Source organism: Asparagus officinalis, chromosome 3, assembly GCF_001876935.1.
Source record: "Asparagus officinalis chromosome 3, Aspof.V1, whole genome shotgun sequence".
NCBI lineage: Eukaryota > Viridiplantae > Streptophyta > Magnoliopsida > Asparagales > Asparagaceae > Asparagus > Asparagus officinalis.
In genome coordinates this window covers 93,177,701-93,189,545 of record NC_033796.1, presented here as the reverse complement: position 1 = coordinate 93,189,545, position 11,845 = coordinate 93,177,701, and the positions used below count along the sequence as shown (strand labels likewise).

General features: G+C 44.2%; 1 long non-coding RNA gene across 1 annotated transcript; it reads right to left on the bottom strand.

The window, feature by feature from the left end:
• On the bottom strand, positions 5,616-6,133 carry LOC109832754. The gene is made up of 3 exons (XR_002244959.1): positions 6,012-6,133; positions 5,861-5,938; positions 5,616-5,628 (listed from the first exon to the last, which is right to left on the bottom strand). It is a non-coding gene; the product is annotated as an uncharacterized LOC109832754 (long non-coding RNA).

Genomic DNA, 11,845 nt, shown 5'->3' with positions numbered 1-11,845 from the left:
TTTTTCTTTTGAAAATTTGAAAAGAAGGGGGAAAACAAAAGAGGCAATAAAGCCAAAACAAAAAAGGAAACAAACAAAAGAAAAAAAGAAAGGGGGTAGGTGTGTCTCGGCCCTAGAACCGAGACACCCAAGGGTGTCTCGGCCAGGGTTGAGACACCCACGGGTGTCTCGGGTCTCGTTTTGTCCCCGTACGCCCATGTTAGGCCCGAATTCGCCCGTTTTCGTCGATTATTAGATGTCTTGATGAAAATCGACACCAATCAACATTCGATGCGTGAAACCCTAGGGTCAACGTCGGTCAACGCGTAACCCTAGGTCAACGCCAGTCAACGCATTGCGATCAGAGTCAACGTTTGACGATTCAAAACCCTAGGTCAACGCCGGTCAACACGTAACCCTAGGTCAACGTCAGTCAACGCGTTGCGACCAAAAAGTCAACGTTCGACGATTCAAAACCCTAGGGTCAACGCCGGTCAACGCGTAACCCTAGGTCAACGTCAGTCAACGCGTTGCGACCAAAGTCAACGTTTGACGATTCAAAACCCTAGGTCAACGTCGGTCAACGCGTAACCCTAGGTCAACGTGTTGCGACCGAAAAGTCAACGTTCGACGATTCGAAACCCTAAGGTCAACGCAGATCAACGCGTAACCCTAGGTCAACGTCAGTCAACGCGTTGCGACCAAAGTCAATGTTTGACGATTCAAAACCCTAGGGTCAACGCCGGTCAACGCGTAACCCTAGGTCAACGTCAGTCAACGCGTTGCGACCAAAAAGACAACATTTGACGATTCAAAACCCTAGGGTCAACGCCGGTCAACGCGTAACCCTAGGTCAACGCCAGTCAACGCGTTGCGACCAAAAAGTCAACGTTCGACGATTCGAAACCCTAAAGTCAACGCAGATCAACGCGTAACCCTAGGTCAACGTCAGTCAACGCGTTGCGACCAAAGTCAACGTTTGACGATTCAAAACCCAAGGGTCAACGACGGTTAACGCGTAACCCTAGGTCAACATCAGTCAACGCGTTGTGACCAAAAAGTCAACGTTCGACGATTCAAAACCCTAGGGTCAACGTCGGTCAACGCGTAACCCTAGGTCAACGTCAGTCAACGCGTTGCGACCAAAAAGTCAACGTTTGACGATTCAAAACCCTAGGGTCAACACCGGTCAACGCGTAACCCTAGGTCAACTTCAGTCAACGCGTTACGACCAAAAAGTCAACGTTCGACGATTCGAAACCCTAAGGTCAACGCCGGTCAACGCGTAACCCTAGGTCAACGCCAGTCAACGCGTTGCAACCAGAGTCAACGTTTGACGATTCGAAACCCTAAGGGTCAACACCGGTCAACGCGTAACCCTAGGTCAACGCCAGTCAACGCGTTGCAACCAAAGTCAACGTCTGACGATTCGAAACCCTAGGGTCAACGCTGGTCAACGCGTAACCCTAGGTCAACGCCAGTCAACGCGTTGCGACAAAAAGTCAACACACGATGATCTGAAACCCTAAGTCAACATAATGTGATGGAGGTAGTTCAAAGTCAACTCAATGACACGAGCCAAACTCAATTCATCAGCTGTAGACTCGAGACTTCGATGACGGCCAAGCGATAAACGCAGCGCCGGAAGAACTTCGGCTATTCGTCAAAGCTTCGAATAGACCAAAAATCGAAGGAGCCAAGAGTTGAAGGTAACTACAGGTCCTTACGCCGACTGAAGGCTAGACCAATCACATCCAAAGTATTCCAGCCTCTTCTATAAAAGAAACGAGTCCGGAACACTTTGGAGGGGGTATCTGTAGGCATCAAAAATTGCCTATAGGTCTCCACGAACGTCACTATCCGATCTACAGGAGTTCAATTGATGTCGATGAACGATTGAAGTGAATCGACGAACTACGTGAGCTGATAGGATTTCGGAACAACGAAGACCCGGGCCAATCGGGAACCCGGCGATGTTCGCAAAAGAACAACGCACTTCGTGTCTCGATTACTCTACAGATAATCCAACCACCGGAGCGGATCGAACTCTTCGTCAAGCTTCCAACGCACTTGGAATCACTCAAATCCGAGTTCGGACGAAGAATTTACGCCGAAAACAATCGAATGCACCTCAACGGACGTCTCAGGAATTCCAAAACACCCCCAGGGGTGTCTCGGATTTTCTGAGACACCCCAGGGGTGTCTAGGCACCCTAGATGCCCCCATTGCCTATAAATAGCCACCCAAGGCTTCATTTGAAAAGATCTGGATTTTTTGGAGAGTTGGTGAAGCCCTGCTGCAGTGAAGAGTGGTCGAGCGCTTCAATAGAGGAGAGGTCTTCATCAGATTCTTCATCACCCGTGCCCGTTCCTTAGTATTACCCTTCGCCGGTAATCCTAAGAAGAGCAGATATCTCGTTTTAGCCGAGATAGACGCTTCAAGCTTCTAGATCTCACGCGGATCGACGAAGCTCTGTCCGATTTTTCAGGAACAGATCTGAGTGCCAGGTAGTCCACGGATATCGACGTACCCACGCAAGCAGAAGACCGATAAACGATCTCTGCGTTTGTTTTGACGAGAGTTGTAACTTTTGTTTTCATTGTGTAAAGGTCTTATAAAAAGACAATCTTTTTTTGATTTCATTGTAACGACTAAAGTTGTAATGAATACAACAATGAATACAACAATTTTCAACGCAAACAGCTGGTTTCTTTTTTTTTGCGGAAAACAACCGAACAGGCCCTAACATGAAATCGATTTACTGCTAGTTCTAGGACAAATTCCATTTTAGGTCAAATCTGTTATTTCTAATCGATTTCATGTTAGTTCTAATTGATTTCTTGTTAGTTCAGATGAATTTCATGCTAGTTCTAACACAAACAGTCGTTAGTGATTTTTTCTTAATTGTGTTATGTTATTAGTTTATAGTTTCTATTGATTTAGTTAATGATTATTTGTTTTGTTTATGTTATTTATTTGCAGCGCTTCCCAATGACAATATAGATTGTGGCCCGCAGTTATCAACGGCCACCGTTATCGACGGCCACATGTGTTTTGTTAGAACTAACAATTACACAACTAGAACTAACAATTACACAGTAGAACTAACACCATAGGGTTAGGTGGTTTTCGTTGATCCACTATGCGAGCCGGTGGGGTTATCTGGATGAGGAGCATTGGCGGTGGGGAGAGCCCTCGGCAAATTGGATCCCCCGACCCCTTGGTTCTGGAGGAACAACAACCATTGGTCTCTCTCAACAGTCATGTGCCTGCCGTCCCAACTAACCTCCTATAACTCTGGGTCAGTATTAAAAGGCTGCACACGCGGGTCCTCTAAGCTTATGCGAGTGGATCCCTCAGTCCTCTCCAAATCCCCCCTGCCGAGTACCTGCGTGACGGCGTGGCCTTCCCTTAGGATCCCGTCAACTGGGGAGATGTAACGAAAACCAATCCTCTTTGGGACATCAGATAAATCCCTAATCTTCAGAAGCACTTTCAATTCTTTGAAGTTATCATGTGTTATGTCACCACAAGAGCTCATGATGCATTCACCGATACCATCGAGCAGAGATTGCAGAAAGTCAAAATCCCAGAGATGGTATGGGAGGTGGAATAGGCGGATCCATACTGGAAAAGGTTAGGAAACCATTGAAAGCCTGAGATCCTCCTTCCATCGGTGGAATCTGCCCGTAAAGGTGCCCCCATCTACCAGGCCGAGCTCTGTGGCTTGGGTAAGAAGGGCGACGGATGGAAACTGCACCATGAAGCTCTTTCCTGGCGCTTCTTTGATTTGATAGGGCGATGAACTACGATTGAAGCGAAAAGCCAACATCTCTCTGAGCTCCTGGACGGATGGATGGCCTGACCTAAGATTGAAGATTGCGAAAGCGGAGAGATGTAGGATGGTGCTGGCGGTGTTGGCAGGGACGGTAAGCATCCTGGGAGGGGCACGAAAAGTAATACCGTGATGACAATCTCGAGAGGTATGCCCTGACCCATGGCAGTGTGTACAGGTGCCATCCATAGCCATCTGTGATGGTTTATGACAGAGATTGAAGACGCTGGACTTAGGTATTCGGTGGAAAAGGACAAAGCTCGAATATCGAGGGAAATACTATTTTAACACCCTTTCCTGAACTGGAAAGATGCGGATATATGATGTGAACTGTTGGGGTGATAGACATGTCTTAGAAAGCAGCGAACATATAAATGATGTAACATCTAGAACTAACACTTGCTCAAATAGAGCGCTAGCGAAATTAGAACTGACTGTAAGTAAACTAGAACTAACATTGAATCAATTAGAACTAACCTAGCATCTATAACCAGCATGGGCGATAGAAATAGCGCGGGCTGCGGTTAGAACTAACACTTTAAATCTAGGACTGCCTGCATATAAATGCCTACTAACATTGAAACAATTAGAACTAACGTTGTAAGTATTTTCATGTTGAATATTTCCTTTTTTACTTTCAACTTGAGCAAATACTGATTGAATAATATGTTTCTTATGAACTCAGAAAATTTTACTTCATTCTGTTCCTCGAATTTCAAGTAGAACAGCTTTTTTGCAGGAGTTTCAATTAGAACTATCACGAAAACAACTAGATCTAACACGAGATGGAGTAGAACTAACACGATACGGTTCGTAACTGACTGTATATAAGTTAGTTCTAAGTCGTGCTGGCGTTAGTTCCGTCACAAGTGTCAGTTCTGGCTTCCATGTTATCCCTAGCTCACTCCTAGTCAGTTCTAGCTCACTTCTTGTTAGTTCTAGCCGTCCTCCTGTTAGTTCTAGCCCTTCTCGGGTTAGTTCTACTTCGTGCTGGCGTTAGTTCGACGCCAAGTGTTTGTTGTGGTGGCCATGTTAGCCCTGTATCACTTATTGTTAGTTCTAGCTGTCATCCTGTTAGTTCTAGTTCATCTAACGCTCCACTAGAGCTAACAAGAAAAGAGCTAACCCGAACACAATTTCAATTAGATGAACCAAGTACTCTTTTAGAACCGACACGAAGTTAGAGCTAACAATACATCTGAAAATATGCATTTTCAATTAAATAATATTACATTATTGTATTTGTATAAACATGTCATTCATCACTATACGCTGAGCCGTCTTTATGTCGCTGCTCACAACCAGCTATCAATAAGTGAGCGGCAAGTCTTGCACGCATAGCTTCAGGGATATCGCCAGGTGGATTAACCAACAATGTCGAGCGACCTCCAATTATTGCTCTGATATAGAGGTAGACGAACACACCACAGTCAAAGCTGCAACATAAAATGATAAATTAGACATTTTCGTTATATCGAATACTAACACAATTTAGGGCCATGAACTAACCGCCCTCTTTGTTGCTCGCATTTGATGACTTGGTATTTAAATACTCTGCGAACTTTTGCCTTAACAAAATCAACTTGATGTTCCTCAAAATAGTTTATGATTTTATTAACAGGCTCCATCCAAGCTTCGTGGCCAGCTGAACTGTAGTGGTTGACGATCTTTTCTTTCAGGTCAACCAGAACAAGATGCCAGTGATCGTCCCTGACCAAGGGGATCAACAGTTGCTCTATACGGACATCGGTATATTTTTCAATATATGTCAAAAATAGCTCGTAATGTTCCGCCCCGACGCCATAGAGTGAGTGCTGCAAACAAAGTAATGTATGGGTTGAAACTTAAAAGGGAGAATTCGGGATTACGCATGATGGATGATGGAACAAACATGATATAAACCAGAACTAACACGGTGCCAAATAGGATTAACATGACTAATGGTATAACTAACATGACACATGGTAGAACTAACATTGAGCGAACTAGAACTAACATGACTCATGATAGAACTAACACGTTAATTGAGAACTGACATGTACTTACAAGAAAGTACACAGAGACGATTCCAAATTTTTTGTCATATGCCTCTTGCTGAAGCGTTTCCAACAATGTCTCTTCCATCTGTAACATCAATGAAACATTAAAATACAATACGCGAAAGACATTATCAATTATTAAGCATGTATAAACTAACCTTGTCATCAAGCCGGCCACCACGAAGCAAATACAACAGCTCTTCTCTGTTTATATGGCTGTTGGCTGTTCTTATGACATCATATCTCCTGAAAAGCATAACAAAACATGAATTAGGACTAACAATGGGACAAACTAGCATATAAATGGTCAATTGAAACTTACCTGTGAACCTTTTGGGAGCAAAATTTGGTTAGGCAATTATTTTCAGCCGTATCGAGTCTTGTTGATACTGTAGATGAAATCCTAAAATTATGTACAAAGGCACCAGAACTATTTAGTATGCGGATGTCAAAATCATCAGGGTTTTCAAGATCTTTATTTAGCTCGCCCAATAAAGATTTCTCCTCCGCTGACATTGGCTTCAACCTCAACGCATCCCAAGTGGGATATTGGTTGCCGGGGTAAAAATGGGAAACTTTCTTCTCTGTATGTACATATTCAGGACTTGATATGAGATCTATCATTTCTTTTTGCTTTTTCTTTCCTTTTCCCTCTGTGTAAGGGGTCCTCTTCCATTTAGATCTCTTGCTTTCCCTTTTCGGCGGTGGACTACCTGCCTTGGGCTTATTCCTTGGTGGAGCTGCTTCATCTGTCTCCGATTGCACATTCCTTGACAGATCTTCTATAATCTTGTCCACCTGGTGTGAAGTATCTACATCCATAGCCGCATTGCTATCTACATCCCCCCCTTCTCCACCAACATGCTCCCCTCCCATATCAACAGGCTCCTCCCCTTTATGTACAATCTCCTCAGCCCTACTCTCTACATTCTCCCCTTCTCTACCAACATGCTCGTCTTCAGTGGCTACAATCTCCTCCTTTTTATGTACAATCCCCTCTTCGTTATCAACATGCTCCTTTACCCTATCTGCATTCTCCACTTCCCTATCTACATTTTCATCCACCTTATCTACATCCTCCTCAGCATTGCTATCTACATCCCCCCCTTCTCCACCAACATGCTCCCCTCCCATATCAACAGGCTCCTCCCCTTTATGTACAATCTCCTCAGCCCTGCTCTCTACATTCTCCCCTTCTCTACCAACATGCTCGTCTTCAGTGGCTACAATCTCCTCCTTTTTATGTACAATCCCCTCTTCGTTATCAACATGCTCCTTTACCCTATCTGCATTCTCCACTTCCCTATCTACATTTTCATCCACCTTATCTACATCCTCCTCAATCTTATTATCTACAATAATATCTTCTCTATCTACACTCTCCTCATCTTTATTCTCGGGGGCTTCATCCACAACTTTGCCTTCCATTGTGGTGACCCCCAAATCAACATCGCACCCATGTACAACAAAATCATCAACAGGCTCCTCAGCAACCTCTTCAACATTCTTATGTACAGCTTCTTGCATGGTGGCGCCTTCCTTATGTGCTCTGCTTGATTTGCCATGCTGTTCCTCCTCAGTTACCCGTGTCTTCAACTTCCTCCTATCCACAATTTTCTGTTTGATATTTGCCTTTAGCACCACCGGGTCTATAATCTCATCATGGCTTCCAAGCTTTTGAACTATTGTGTTTAGCCTGTTGATCTCAATCATAAATTCTTTACAATATGTACTCTTGCTCTGCTTTGTGGCAGATAGTATTCGTTTGAGACATTTAGCAGAATTTCTCCAAAAAGCAAGCTGCTGCTCAATGGGTAGATTCTCCACCTCTTCATCATCAATGGAATCGTCAATATGCTTTGCAATGATCTGAGATGGTTTGGAGATTATATTATAAAATAGGATTAGAACTAACATGGATGTTGTTTACATTTAACGTGAAATAAGTTAGACTTAACATTGTACTTACATAGCCTATTGATAAGTTCTTCCTCGTTTCCTCCTCATTCGCCTTCCTCTTTGCCTTAGGCTTATGATGCACTCCTTCGCCCCTCGGTACCGCGGGAAGTGCACGTATATTTGAAGGAGCAGGCCCTACTTCCACAATAGGCCTATGGACAAAAGCTATTGAAGCTGCCTTAGCCTTTGATGTTATTGTCCTCACCCTCAGAGATGAGACTTTCACATCCGCTGAAGCCCAACATGTCATTGGAGGTTTGGAGTAGTCGACGTAGGCATATTTCTTTATGCCGGTCATCTCGTAGTACCAAAGCTGTAACAAATACATTAAGCACTCAAATTAGAACGCGCAAGGCATGAATTAGAACTAAAATGATTAGCGATTTAAAATAAAACATGGGTGCAGCTAGAACTAACATGCTAAAAGTTAGAACTCACATGGCATAAATTGGAACTAACATGATCTCTGTTAGTTCTAACTTATGTCCACAGATAGAACCAACATGACCCAAATTAGAACTAACATGAAATAAGTTAGAACTAACATGGAAAAAACTAGAACTAACATGACCATACATTAGAACTCACATGACATAAATCAGAACAAAAATACTTGCTGAGTGAGTAAAACATGGAACTTACACACAATAGTGTCATGCAACCTGGGACATGTGTCATCCCTGACTTCTTCTTGCCCTTCAAAGCAACCCCAATGCCCCTGATAATTTCTGAATAAATTAATTGGGCCCATGCAACTCCATTGACCCTCTCAATGCTATCCAGGTACCTGAGTATAGGTCTAGGGATACCCTCCCCGCATCTGGGGCACCATATCATAGAGCATTGGTACAGAATTTGTAGCAGAACAAAGTCTTGGATATCCTGCTATTCTGTAGATTCCACAAGCCTCTCCAGTTGCCCTTCGAGGTATCTGCGATGGGTGATTGTTCCTTTTTTTAACTTCTTCCCCTCTTCAGTCTTGAAAAGAGGAGCGAAGTATTGCACCCAGATTCTGTTTTTTGAGTCCCGATTGATACTTGGGACTTCTCCATTAACTGGGAAATATGTATGGTTGTGGACCCATTGTACTTCTCTATTAACTGGGAAATATGTATGGTTGTGGACCCATTGTATATCAAATTTAACTCTTTTCACCCCACTAGTCTTTGAATTAGGGATAGAAAATTTGCCATTGGCTTCATCATAATAGCTCAGCAGCAGTTCCAGTAAGGGGCGATCAGGCGCAGGAGGCCCAAATAAAATATAGTGCTCAAATATAGAGCCACGGTACGCATCCCTGTGCCACTGGATTCAACTGATTCAGTATAAGCAAGCTTTTTCCTGTAAAGAAATAAAATTTTCAAGTTAAATTAGAACTAACGCCCACTGAAATTAGACCTAACACTAACGTCATCTAATAGAACTAACGCGGGCTGTTATAAAACTAACATGAACTCAATCTATAACTAACATTGACTCAAACTAGAACCAACATGGGCTGTGCTTGAACCTATAACTGTTTAGGATGAACTGATATTAGGGCAAATTATGTCAGGTCACAAAATATTATATAACCTAGCACATACTGCTTTTTTGGGGATGGTTCGCTGGTACGTCCAACCTCTGCCGTTTTTCTTTCCTGGTCTCGCACTTCGACTGCCTGCCTTTGCATGACCAAGAGGGTTTGAGTGGCTTCCTCCGCGCTGCCAATCCCAGATGAACCATCTTTTCCCTTCGAATCGGCGCAATGAGCGACTTCGGAATCGTTAACGGATTCTACTTCCGCGGACGACATTTTTCCGGCGATATCCTTACCACTATTGAAATCCGTCGAGAAATTTGGAAGGAGTAGGGAGGGGGCGCAGTAACCCATGTTAGTCCTTTCAGATGGGCAAGTTCGTAACTTTCCGGGCACTTTTTATAAAATCCTATACGTTGGGGCCTCGTCACAAATACTGTGTGTATTTAGAGCTTATCCACGTGGGGGAGAATACAAGGGGCCTCGTTACATGATGTCTCCACTGCACACTGTTCGCGGGGAAAATCGTTTTCTTCATTGATGTCATTGTGATCTCAAAATAACAACTTTTTGTGGTTACAAAAGATCCGGTCTTTTTTTTTTAGATCCGGTTACAACAAAATCAAAGAAAATAAAATAAAAAAAATTACAACTTTCTCCTTGTGAACAAATCGCGAGCTCCTGTTTTGCGGTCACTCGCTTTTGTGGGTTCTTTGCCAACGCCGGGGTTAATCCGTGGACCACCACGCGATCTAGATCCGGTCGGATCTACACGATTTGACGGGTATTATTCCACGAAGGGAATAATAGCTGGGAGGGATTAGTTCACTAAGGAAATAATCGCTCGGATCTCGGGATCTAAGACCAAGCTTAGATCCGGAGTGTGATCTCGTTTAGATCTCAGATCTGTTCTTCCCCTCTCTCGTACTCCTGCCTTTTGTGACGTGGATGCTCGCCGAGGATCAGATCTGGATGTCCAAGTCTTCAAGTCTTCAAAACTCTAAACTCGATCTTTAATCTGGTAGAGTTTCGGCTCTCAAAAGTCCAACCTTTGAAAATGAACAAAAGGGGGCCTATTTATAGGCTACCCTCACTGTGCCTTGGGCACAGTGCAGCCGGCCACCTTGAGGTGGCTCGGCTCTGGGCCGGCCACCTCAAGGTGGCTCAGCCACCGAGCCACCTTAGGGTGGCTCGGCATTGGCCGAGCCACCCTGAGGTGGCTCGGCCACTGAGCCACCTCAGGGTGGCTCAGCCTTGGCCGAGCCACCTTGAGGTGGCTTGGCCACCGAGCCACCTCAGGGTGGCTCGGCTTTGGCCGAGCCACCTTGAGGCGGCTCGGTTTTGGCCGAGCCCATCTGGGTTTGCTGTTTTCCGTCGTTTTGCGCTGTATCCGTTTCTCGGTTCTGTCCGTGATTCGGTTGACTTAGATTCTGATTTTGTTGATCTGATTTGGCAGTAAATCCGCTTCTGATTTGGCAGTAAATCTGCTTCTGAGTTCAAGTCCGAAACTGATCTTGATTCGATCGTGATTCGTCCGAGTTTGTCTTTGGTTGGATCACTCGTTGACTCTTCAACACTTGGCTTGATTCCGAACGCGAATGGATTTATTCCGTTGCTTGCGTGCGATTCGTCGCCTCGTTGGTTCGTCGGTTTGTGCCGAGCTGTGCTAAGGGACCTATAAGCAATTTTATATGCCTACAGATACCCCCTCCAAAGTATTTCAGTCTCGTTCTTTTATATAAGAGTCTGGAATACTTTGGATATGATTGTCCCAACCTTCAGTCGGCGTAATGGGACTTTGGAATGACTTCCGTTCTTGATTCCTTCAATCTTCCAGGCTATTCGGTGCTTTGTCGAATGTCTGTAAGAGTTCCGGTGCTGCATTTATTGTCTGACCGTTGTCGGAATTTTAAACTTGAAGTCGATTCCTGACTTTCTAATCTTTAGCTGACCATCGATTGTTGGCGTCGAGTCTTTATCTGCAACGCGTTGTCCGGCGTAGTGTTGTTGAGTTATCCTTAAGAATATTTTTAGAAAAAATACTCTCCAGAAACTTCTCAACCAAAATTAGGGAACAGTTTATACTCATATACCTTATTGGAGTATTTAAGAAGCAGTTTATACTCGTATACTTTTCGGAGTATTGATTCTTTCATTGCAACGCATTGATAGGCGTTGACCTAGGGTCACGCGTTGTCCGGCGTTGACCTTAGGGTTTTGGATGTCGTACGTTGACACTCATATACCTTATTGGAGTACTTTCTGTGCCCAAATGAACTGAACCGGTCTGATAATGACCCAAAAAAGGCAGTAATTAGGCTCAAAAAATCCTCCAACTCTTCCGAACGTATGTGAGAGGAGTGAATGAATGATGGACTGAACCGTCGATCGATTTGAAGTCGTTTCGACGCTCGGTTCAGCTTCAATTTAGATTCCGGTTCAAACCCGGTCCGGTCCGGTTCGGTTCGGTTCAGAACCGGTTCACCCTATAAAAGGGGTTCTCTCTTTTTTTTT